The sequence below is a fragment of the Oncorhynchus kisutch genome, linkage group LG20 (assembly GCF_002021735.2).
Source record: "Oncorhynchus kisutch isolate 150728-3 linkage group LG20, Okis_V2, whole genome shotgun sequence".
NCBI classification, from domain to species: domain Eukaryota; kingdom Metazoa; phylum Chordata; class Actinopteri; order Salmoniformes; family Salmonidae; genus Oncorhynchus; species Oncorhynchus kisutch.
The window spans coordinates 19,231,953-19,244,215 of NC_034193.2; the positions used below are offsets into that span (position 1 = coordinate 19,231,953).

General features: G+C 43.2%; 1 protein-coding gene across 1 annotated transcript in view; it reads left to right on the plus strand.

Moving 5' to 3' along the window:
• The first annotated feature begins 7,238 nt into the window (after nt 1–7,238).
• Nucleotides 7,239–12,263, plus strand: part of tbkbp1 (TBK1 binding protein 1) — a 69,027-nt gene continuing 64,002 nt past the window's right edge. The window contains exon 1 of the mRNA XM_031799988.1: nt 7,239–7,463. The gene's annotated coding sequence lies outside the window, so the exon portion shown is untranslated. The remainder of the gene's footprint in view (nt 7,464–12,263) is intronic.

Sequence of the window (12,263 nt, forward strand, 5' to 3'; positions counted from 1 at the left end):
ACACAACACGTTTCCATCCCCCCTGTCACAAGAGAAGCTATGGCTAATATAGGATGATTTAGTACTTTTTTCTGAATTTTACCTCTTGACATGTGAAAACATGTTTGTTATGAAGTTGAACATGTTCTCTTTATGCCAGACTGTTAAAGGTGAAATCAAGTACACTCCCCGAAAGGCACTCTATTCGTGGAATGACCCATCAAATAACCTTGAACAATAATTGTTAGGTGTGTGTGCATGTATCACACGTAGTACACTGATTAATATCTATCATTTCAAATTTCATGAAGCTAAAAAGAAAGCTTCACAGCAGTTGATAATAGCATTTTATTTGACATGGTACAATACCACGAGTGTTGTGTTATCAATTGTAATCTTATTTAATGGCATTGTGTTTATTTACGTAAAGGTTTGTCAGCCGCTCAGTAGCCTACTGTATAGTGCTATCTATCAGCCACCCTGTCTGTACTGTCTGCATGGTCTGCATCCATGGTCCTTTCTCTCTCTTGGGCATGGAAATTGTCCCTCCAAGCGTAAGCCCCTGGCAACTGACAATACGCTGTTTTGAATAAGAATGCCATTGTTGGGGGGTCCATGCAATCCAAGATCCTTGAGATGTCCCTACCCCGTTGAAGTTAATGTAAAATGGTGAAGGTTAGGGTTAGGTAAAGGTTATGGTTAGGGATGTCCCAAGGATCCTGTATAGCACCGACCATTGTCAGGGGGGACATGCATTTTCACCATCAAATCCATCATTACATAAGCTATGCCAGTAAGGTGCAACCTCATATGAAGTGCTTTCTCCCTTGATCAACTTTTAGATGAACTTGGCTATACAAAACAACTCTCCATAGATTACACTGTGCTGTATGATTGAAAGATTGGAAAAAAAACAAGCTGGAGTGTAATTCAATAACTATGCAAGAGAGTCATGCAGAATAAAGTCTCATCTCATCAAATTATTCTGCTACACCTACGCCTATCTAACTATTCTGTATTCATTTTGGCAGCAGTTCGCCAACTAATGATCAATACCTAAATACAGCTCAATCTGACAGTATTAGTCACTTTGTTTTCAGGTGTCAATAATGTAGAAATACCATGTAAAGCACTTCCCCTATGATTATACACCCCCATGTGGTGATCATAAGAACACCATTCAGCATTATTTTCTAATCTACAACCTTTGCTCTTATACCTGTGTGTAATTAGTAGTACCTAACAACAATCAATATATTCTTGGATAATAATTCACTAATTGCTTTGAATTTGCATATTAATGGTATTGAGTGAATGCCCTCCCATAAAATCCAGATGTGTTGGTCAATACTGAGACGTTAAGAAAGAATGTATTGAACACTGATGTTAACCTTTCTGGTTATAACCTTTTTCGGCAAGACAGATCTTCCAAAGGTGGTGGAGTGGCAATCTTTACCAACGAACACCTTCAGTGCTCAGTTGTCTCCACCAAGTCTGTACCCAAACAATTTGATTCGCTGGTTTTAAGCATTCTTTCAAATAGCTCATTTGTTGACTGTTGCTGGGTGTTATCGTCCACCATCAGCACCGGCCTGTACTCTACCTGCCCTAAGCTCTCTCCTGGTCCCTTATACTAAGTTTGAATTTGTCCTGCTAGGTGACCTAAACTGGGACATGCTTAAACAACCTGACCAAGTCCTAAAGCAATGGGACTCCCTAAATATTTATCAGATTATTACCAATCCCACAAGGTATGACTCCAAACACCCAGAAAAGGATACCCTCCTTGATGTTATCCTCACAAATAATCCTGATAGGTATCAGGATTATGTGTTTGTAATGACTCTCAGTGAAATGACCTGTCCTGATTTGTCATACACACTTGCTAAAAAACTTTGATGAGCAAGCCTTCCTTCATGACCTGGCCTCTGTATATTGGTATAGAATCAGTTTAATTCCCTCTGTTGAAGACGCTTGGACCTTCTTTTTAAATATTTTCAGTGGTATTGTTAACAAACACGCCTCCATAAATAAAATGAGAATTAAAAACAGGTTCATCCCCAGGTTTGACCATGATCTTGCAGAGTTACTCTACCTCAAGAATTCCATTTGGTGAAATGCTTGGCACACGCATACTCAGGCTGACTGGCTCTCGTTTAGGCAAATGAGAAATAAGTGCACTCAGGCTATCCGGAAGGCCAAAGTTAGTTACCTTAAGGAGCAATTCTCTCTCTGTGGGTCTAACCCCAAGAAGTTCTGGAAAATGGTTAAAGACCTGGAGAATAAACCCTCCTCCTCACAGCTGCCCATGTCCCTTAATGTTGATGATGTGTTTATTACTGACAAGGAGCACATGGCTGAGCTTTTTGTCAGGATTCCTATTTCACTCAGCCATGCCTCATTCTTCTGATGAGGAGTAAGATAGATCGGACCAATTTGCAGCGTGGTAAGTGTCCATCATTTAATAAGAAAACTGAACACTACAAAATAAACAACGTGAAACAAACTAAACAGTCCCGTGTGGCACAAATACAAACCCACACCCACAACTCAAAAGTGAAACCAGGCTACCTAAGTATGATTCTCAATCAGGGACAACAATTGACAGCTGCCTCTGATTGAGAACCATACTGGGCCGAACACAGAAATCCCAAATTATAAAAAAACGAACATAGACAATCCACCCAACTCACGTCCTGACCATACTAAAACAAAGATATAATAACAGAACTACGGTCAGAACGTGACAGCCTGTTCAACATTTCCTCATCTCCCACCCCTTATAATGCGACTAGCCCCGATGCTCCTCCCTATTTCCCCCCTGCCCCTCTACAAGGTTTTCCCCTGCAGGCAGACACTGAGTCTGAGGTGCTAAAGGAGCTCCTGGAACTTGACCCCCCCAAAACCACCTGGGTCAGATGGTTTAGATCCTTTCATCTTTAAGGTTTCAGCCCCTATCATCGCCAAGCCTATCTCTGACCTTTTTAACCTGTCTCTCCTCTCTGGGGAAGTTCCCATTGCTTGGAAAGCAGCCACAGCGTGTCCTTTATTTAAAGGGGGAGATCAAGCTGATCCTGTTATAGGCCAATTTCTATTTTGCTCTGTTTATCAAAAGTGTTGGAAAAAATTGTCAATAATCAACTGGCTGGCTTTCTTGATGTCTATAGTGTTCTCTGGTATGCAATCTGGTTTCCGTTCAGGTTATGGGTGTGTCACTGCAACCTTAAAGGTCCTCAATGATGTCACCATTGCCCTTGATTCTAAGCAATGTGGTACTGCTATTTTTATTGACTTGGCCAAAGCTTTTGATAGGGTAGACCATTCCATTCTTGTGGGCCGGCTAAGGAGTATTGGTGTCTCTGAGGAGTCTTTGGCCTGGTTTGCTAACTACCTCTATCAAAGAGCGCAGTGTATAAAGTCAGAACATCTGCTGTCTCAGCCACTGCCTGTCACCAAGGGAGTACCCCAAGGTAGGCCCCACGCTCTTCTCAATTTACATCAACAACATAGCTCAGGCAGTAGGAAGCTCTCTCATCCATTTATATGCAGATGATAGTCTTATACTCAGCGGGCCCCTCCCCGGATTTTGTGTTAAATGCTCTACAACAAAGCTTTCTTAGTGTCCAACAAGCTTTCTGTACCCTTAACCTTGTTCTGAACACCTTCAAAACAAAGGTAATGTGGTTTGGTAGGAAGAATGCCCCTCTCCCCACAGGTGTGATTACTACCTCTGAGGGTTTAGAGGTTGAGGTAGTCACCTCATACAAGTACTTGGGAGTTTGGCTAGACAGTACACTGTCCTTCTTTCAGCACATATCAAAGCTGCAGGCTAAAGTTAAATCTAGACTAGGTTTCCTCTATCATAATCGTTCCTCTTTCACCCCAGCTGCCAAACTAACCCTGAATCAGATGACCATTCTACCCATGCTAGATTACGGAGACATCATTTAAAAATCAGCAGGTAATGGTGCTCTTGAGCGGCTAGATGTTCTTTACCATTCGGCCATCAGATTTGCCACCAATACTTCTTATGGGACATATCACTGCACTCTATACTCCTCTGTAAACTGGTCATCTCTGTATACCCGTCGCAAGACCCACTGGTTGATGCTTATTTATAAAACCCTCTTAGGCCTCACTCCCCCCTATCTGAGATATCTACTGCAGCCCTCATCCTCCACATACAACACCCGTTCTGCCAGTCACATTCTGTTAAAGGTTCCCAAAAGTACACACATCCCTTGGTTGCTCCTCTTTTCAGTTCGCTGCATCTAGCTACTGGAACGAGGTTCAGAACACACTCAAACTGAACAGTTTTATCTCAATCTCTTCATTCAAAGACTCAATCATGGACACTCTTACTGACGGTTGTGGCTGCTTTGTGTGATGTATTGTTGTCTCTACCTTCTTGCCCTTTGTGCTGTTGTCTGTGCCCAATAATGTTTGTACCGTGTTTCGCGCTGCTACCATGTTGTGCTGCTGCCAAGATGTATCGCTACCATGATGTCCAAAAAGTATCCAACTCTACAGTATCTTACTCTCAGTGAGACTATTCTATCTGAACTCTCAGTGATTCACACTTACACTCCTCTCCCATCCACTGCTCAGCCCTTGGGGTCAAATAACTTTACCAGTGGCTACTCTGGTAATTTTCCTCTCCCTTGCTAGTCCTAGGTGTAGTCCAGGCTGCAGTCCCCCATTGTAAATAAACAGGCTGTTATGTCAAGCCTGATTGCCGGAGCATTCTGTCTGTGCCTTAGTGATTGCCAGATAGGAGTGTGGACAACAGCCCCAGTGGAATTTTCCTCTGCGGCAGGGCAGGGGGAGCTGATGGCCTACTTAGCACAACCAAACCAACCCTACTCCAAATGGACCAATGCACCGCTTTGCCACTTAATGAGATCAATCAGCTCCCATTGCATTGTTGATGGATGACGCTGTTTGGAGAACCACTCCAACAGTCACCTTTAGAGGGCATTTAAATGTGAATGACTGAAATGCCAACATCATGTTGTGCTATGCCCTTAACAGAGTGCACAGTTGAAGTGCTACGTTTGAACAATTCAGAAGTGTAATTGGGGAGGTGAACAACAGTGCAGAATCTGAGAGAGAGAGAGAGAGAGAGAGAGAGAGAGAGAGAGAGAGAGAGAGAGAGAGAGAGAGAGAAACTACTGATTCTGTAGTTACTTTGAGCACACATGAGACCACAACCAAAACATCATAAATTTACAATAAGCCTGACTGGATAGTTTTCTATTGCCCAGACAGCACTGGTCTCTTGTGACTCAGATGACTAATGGCTGTTAGTTTTCATGATCAATTTATCCAAATAAACTTTTGCAGATGACAGCAGCAATGAGCTACCAGAGGAGAAATAAGATTTTGAAATAAGTGAATTGCAAGCTATTGGGTTCTTGGAATAGACCAAGGTGGATAATACTGTACACAGCAAATTTGCAGGTGTTAAAATCTTGGTGTTCAGGTAAAAAGTGTTGTGAGTGTTGGTTCTAGTGAGGTTAACACTAGCGGGATTGAAAATGACACCACATGGTGTTGTTACTCGACTGTGTTGAGTTCATTTCTGCTAACTTTCTGAGTGAAAAATATGTCGGAGGGGCCTCATTATCATACTTCCCAGCATGCTTTGTTGCATAAATATATTTTTTAAATCGTTTGTTTTAATATCTATGTTTCTGCATGCACATTGATTGAATTGTTCTTGTACTCTACAAATAATAATAATACACTTTTTTATCCCCTTTTCCTCCCCAATTTCGTGGTATTCAATTGTTAGTAGTTACTCTCTGGTCTCATCGTATGGACTCGCTTCTTAACATAGCGCGCATCCAACCCGGAAGCCAGCCGCACCAATGTGTCGGAGGAAACACTGTACACCTAGCAACGTGGTCAGCATGCACTGCGCCCGGCCCGCCACAGGAGTCACTAGTGCACGATGAGACAAGGATATCCCTGCCAGCCAAACCCTCCCTAACCTGGACGACGCTAGGCCAATTGTGAGCCGCCCCATGTGCCTCCCGGTCGCGACAGAGCCTGGGCCTTAGACCACTATGCCACCCGGGAGGTCATAATTTACATTTTTCGAAACTAATCCAATCTGTTGGACTTATTGCAGCTGTTACTGAGATGGTTGTTCCAATTTATATGGTTTAGGTAGTCTTTTACAAGCTAGTAGTTTTCTATAGCATTAATTCTGAATGCAGGTTACAGGTGTTAAAATGTTCCAACTGTTGAATTTTTTCCCTCTAGCTGGACTCCTATAGGAATTACAAATCCCTTCACAAGCAAGCATATTGTTTACCTGGCTACCCAAACTCTTAGCTCTGGGCAAATGTTATGTCACGCCCACAGATGTTAGTTTGTTCTCTGCAATGAGTCTGGATCTGAGTAACTCCCCAATGATTTCTAGAACGCAAAAACATTCTAATTGTTCTGATTGGTCCCAAAACCCGATGTGTTGGGCCAGAGCCAGAACACAACTGGGTAAATCACCATTTGTAAAATGCATCATTGGCTTTGATGGTTAGAAATGAACCAATCGCTGATGACTTTGTTTTGTACAACACCCCTCATTTTGACATCACCACGAACGACTTCAACGATGGCAGTCTCAGACTGAACTATGTAGCGAACAAAGCGGAATAATTATTTTTGAGCCGTCAGGCAAGCATATTGTTACTTGCATATCTGATGTTGGCCATGAGACCACAATGTTGGGGGGAAACTAGGTCATAACTAAAGGCCTTATGAAATGTATAATACATGGTCATAAATGGTTTGCTTTTAATTCCAAAACACGCACTTAGTGAATGAAGGTTGGTGAAGGTTTCAGGACTGGAAATGATTGACTGCAAAAACCATGTCTCTGTCACTAACAAACACAGGGATACGTCGGTGTCACTAACAGTCCTTTGCAAGGCATGGTGGGAAATACTCTTAGGGTGTAAATTTGTTAACACTTTGAAAAGTGTTCATTTAACACTATTTTGGTGGGTCACATATACACACCTAGAAACAGTTACATTTCTCACTGTGGGTATCACAATTATTATCTAAAATTTGCTATGTAGAATGATTGATGTTATAAGAGTAGCCTAAAGTTAAATTCATTTTTGCATAATCTGAAACAGTTTTTATTTTGACAGATTAAGATTGCCTTTTATAGTTCGTTTTCTTACAAACCGAAAGAGGCAAACGACTTATTAAAACGTTGAGACAGTGTGATGTGCTGCTGCTGCGGTTTTGACCCGTATGACGTTCCTATTCCCGCGACAAGAATCCACATCAGTCGAGCACAGAAGTGTGTGATCTCCAGTCATATCAGCGGTTACTGTGGAAGAAAGGAGAGGTGGAGAACACTGGCCACTATCAACGGACATTGGGACTCGCCGTGAACAAGCGCTTTTTTTGGGGTGCACTGTAACCCTCTTGAGCAATGGCATCAATAGATCGATCAAAGGGAACGTGTGAGTATTGTCTCGCCTTTTTTATTACGATTTATCACCCGTAGATTAAACATATCGTACGGTGATTTTCCAATACAGCCTTTTGATTGTGAGTGCAAGGAGACAGATGCAGACAAGGTTGAGAATGTAAAAGAAGCAACGCGCTCCGTGTATACAGCCATGTTGAACAGATTGCACAACAAATGACCACGGAAAAGAACGGCACAATAAGTATTGATTCATTATAAGCTGCAAGCGAACATACAATAAATTAGCAGTATCTTAAAGGAGACGCGCGCGTGTTTTGACAACATCAGCACCACCTCAAATGGATGGAGTTGTCATCTGATCTTGGCGACAGAAATCGCCCAACTTCAAGCGCCACGTAGGTGAGGGATGCATGCTCATACGGTATTTTCAATAGACGATCAAACCATTTTCTCAAGGTAAATGTCGATTACATAAGCAAAATTGTATAGCTTGCAATTCAATTGTTAAAACTGTGCAGGTTTATTTAATTAGACCACTGATTTAGTAGCCTTGACCAATTACAATTCTATACCAATACATCAATTAAGATAGTGTTGTGTTATTATTGAAAAGCAAGGAACATTTGCACTATGTGGGAAGGAGTTTAGGCATGGGGGCCTGCCTGCCTGTTGACTTTTGGTGTAGATCGACTTTTGCTCTCCAGTTATGTCAGAAATGTTTGGTTGGCTATAGGACAACCATAGCATGATGGTGTGCAACTAATAGACCGTGTGATCTTGGGATGGAATCAGTCTAATGGAAAACCACAGTAGCAACATCTGGACTGAAACCTAAAGGGGAATGTGACATGACACAAGGTTTCATTGGATAGGCAATGACGTTTATTCTGAGGTGAGTGAAAGGCAATGCATTCTTTATTCATCTTGGATAGGCCTAAACTCACAACTGTGCATGTAATACCGGCATATACTTTACCATTTACCTAAAGAGGAAATATAATTTGTCTACTTGTGGGATATTATGTTTGAGTCTTTCTGGTGTCGGGGGAAGCAGGTAGAGTATCAGTTAAGAGTGTTGGGCCAGTAACAGAAAGGGCACTTGTTCGAATACCTGAGCCGACTAGGTGGAAAAATCTGCCAATGTGCCCTTGAGCAATGCACTTAACCCTAATTGCTCATGTAAGTCACTCTGGGTAAGAGTGTCTGCTAAATGACTGCAATGTAAATTTAGTCATTGAGGAAGCCTGTATAAAATGGCTAGCATGATGACAAATTCAATCACAGTACTGAGGCGCTTTAGGGGGATACGAGGTTGCCTTGAGAGGATAAATGATTATTGTCCAGTGGAGTGGACTGGACAGTTGGCTGCAGTGGCTCTACTGTGGTAATGAAGAGTGAACAGCGCCATGGTGCTGAAATTCATCCGCATCGCTTTGCCGAAATGTAAAGGGTTTAAATAGGACTTTTCAGAAGAGAGAGAAGGAGGGATTGTTGAGTTCATCTCGACTGTAGGTTGTGCTTATATTGGGGTTTGGGTTCTCTGACAACCCAGGTCCTTGTGTATTGGTCGTCATGTATACAACTACCACCACTCTAACCTGTTCCCCCTGCAGACCCTTGGTACTGCTGTACTGCTGGGCCCGCTGGGGCCTGTCCATCTGTGTGCAGTTGCTTATTTAAGGGACTGAATCACTTTGTGTATTAGCCTACCTGCTAATCACCAGCCACATAACTACTGTAGCCTCTAACGGGGCTGTTAATGTGTCTCTCAGTTAACCATGTTGTTTTTCTTTTCTCAACCCTAAATTGGATTGTGGGAGCATCTCAGCTTGTTTCTGACGTCTTATGTTAAGTGTTGTGTTTGCGCTGTAATTAGTGCAGAACAGTGGAGCTGAGGTACTTGTTAGTAGGTTGTTAGTATGTCCATTTTGAGGCTTTACTGCTTCCTTTAAGGAAAACAAAGCACAGACATGCTGCACAGCAGAAGACCAACCAGGAGTACATAGGGAACCATGGGGAGAAGGATGTACAGCATCTCCACACCACTGACAACCGTGGGGACACGTATTTACCAGTTACATCATTATGTGTGAAAGGGATAAGGCCATTTGCTGGTCCAGACCAATTTTGCCCTATCCGAGGTCCCATAGGACACAAATCTCTCCAGTTTCTGTCTTGTCTGGCGTTTTATGGGTCACCCATAATCAGAGGCCCAACCTATCAAGCAGCCGATTTTGCTTCAGTCGATTAATTAAGACTGTTGGCGCTGCATTGTGCTGTCCGACCTTCACTAAGTGGGTTTAGCCTAGGGAGCTCACCATCTCCTTACTCTCTACTGGTGACGAATGGGGATTGAGCAGTTTGGCACCATACTGTTGGAATGCTGAATAGAAGAGTGTTTCTCTCTGAGAGGTAACCCGCCGAGGGAGAGTAATGCGTTGGATTAGCTGGTTTAACCAAGTGGAATCGAATTGGTCTGGAAATTGCAGTTTCAACTCTTTCCTTTAGAATTCAATATTTTTGGGCAATCTGTGAGGGCCGGTGTGGTGCAGGTTTTTGTTCCAGTCAGGCAGCATCACACCTCATTCTACTAATCTAACAACTACTTTTCAATCAAGACTTCTTTAGAATTGGAACAGTCAGTACTAGGAGTGGGCAGTCTTACCCACATAGGCTTGGTGTAGATGCAGGCTCTTTTGTTCCAGCTTTTCAATCCAAACTTTGATTAGTTGAATCAGAGGCGTCACCTCTTGCCCTTCTTGCCCCTCTCACCTACACCCATACTGCAGCGAGATCTACCTCTGCAAAGCCAACCACCAGAGAGTATACCTGAGTGATGTGTCTTTAATACAGCCAGTACCTGCAAGACTGCCTGCTTAGCACACTGGCATATTGAGGTCATCCATCTCCGTCTATGTTCTCCACACCTGAGACCTGCATTCCTTCCACCTCTGGGCTCTCTGCTTAGCTATGCATGTGTAGTAACTTCATAAGCATGACTGAAGTACCCCTCACTACCAACCAAGAAACAGCCCTAACGTGACTCACGGCATAGCCTGCCCATGTATATAAAACAAATTCCATGTCTCACCCAGTGTCTTTCCAACGATGTGTCACTCATTTCTGCCTAGCCCATTCGACACGGATGCTGCTGGACATTTATGTAAGCCACTCACACTCTGACACATTTAGCTGATGATGAGGGAGGAGAGAGAGCAGGAACCCTGCTACATGATGGAATATTCATGGCCTGCTTTTAAGGGTTGCGAGGGGTGATTGAAGGAGAGACGGAGAGAGGGAGAGAGACGGAGAGAGAAGGAGAGAGGGAGAGAGATGGAGAGAGACAGAGAGAGTGAGAGCCTGAAGTTGTGCACTGATCTCTTCTCCTTCCTTCAAAAGTAGCCTACTGTATAACAACACACCTGGAAAATCTATTAAGTAGCTTGGATTCTTTCTATGGCCCATTTCTTCTCTCTCCCTTTGTGTTTCAGACTTGAACCCGAGGTGACCCAGCATAAACGTCTCTTCCTTTGATCTAGTCCAGGTCGGGGGAGTTTTCTGGCTATTGTCTAAGTCAGAAAAGTGCAGCGTTCATTTGTAGGTTGCGTTAATGTTCAAACAGGTTTTGACTATAAAATGGCACATCACTTCGGTTGAGTTGTGAGGGAAGGAGGGGCATTCTCTCTCAAGTTCAGTCTGATGAATATTGGGGAAACAATCACCATGTTAGCCTAGGGTCATTGCTAGTGTCATTGCTAGCTCCTCCCCAGAGCTTTATCAACTACCAACTGCTTCTCTTACTGACTGTCAATCATTAATTCCAAACATCAAAATCATCCACTCAAACAGACAAGCACCAGAATCCAATTAACCATAATAGATCCTTAGGCGTGGCTACAGAGGGGAAATTGAAATGCATGGTGCTTTTTGAAGTATGACGGATACTACTGTTTGTTTGATGACTAGCCGACACAAGTGTTGCCGGGTGCTTGACTTAATATGAGCACAACAAATAGCAGCCACCCGTAGAGCCGACTGTTGTTTCCCAAAAGCACAATAATGTGCAACCAGCTAGCACATACAGTTTGCGCTACTGTGCTTTTCACTGCAACACATACACCGAGTGGAAAAAACATTAGGAACACCTGCTCTTTACATGACATGGACTGAGCAGGTGAATCCAGGTGAAAGCTATGATCCCTTATTGAGGTCACTTGTTAAATCCACATCAATCACTGTCGATGGAGGGGAGGAGACAGTTTAACGAAGGATTTTTAAGCCTTGAGACAATTGAGACGTGGATTGTGTATGTGTGCCATTCAGAGGGGGAATGGGCAAGACAAAACATGTAAGTGCCTTTGAATGGGGTAAGGTAGTAGGTGCACCAGTTTGTGTCAATAACTGCAGTGCCGCTGGGTTTTTCCATGCTCAACAGTTTTGTGTGTATCAATAATGGTCCACCACCCAAAGTTCATCCAGCCAACTTGACACAACTGTTGGAAGCATTAGAGTCAACATGGCCCAGCATCCCTGTGGAACGCTTTCAACACCTTGTAGAGTCCATGCCCCGACAAATTGAGGTTGTTCTGAGGGCAAAACGGGACGGTTGCAACTCAATATTGGGAAGGTGTTCCTAATGTTTGGTATAGTCTGTGTAGACGTTAGCCAGAGAGCTCCCGTTTCTAATGCAAAGCTTTCCCAGTGCTTCGCTTGATATGAGCACAACAAATATCTGTCATGTCCAGCCAATTTGCTTCCCCAAGAGCATTTTGCCCATTTAGGATCATCATCATTATCACCTTCTATGCCTCGAGACTTGGTGCTACAATGT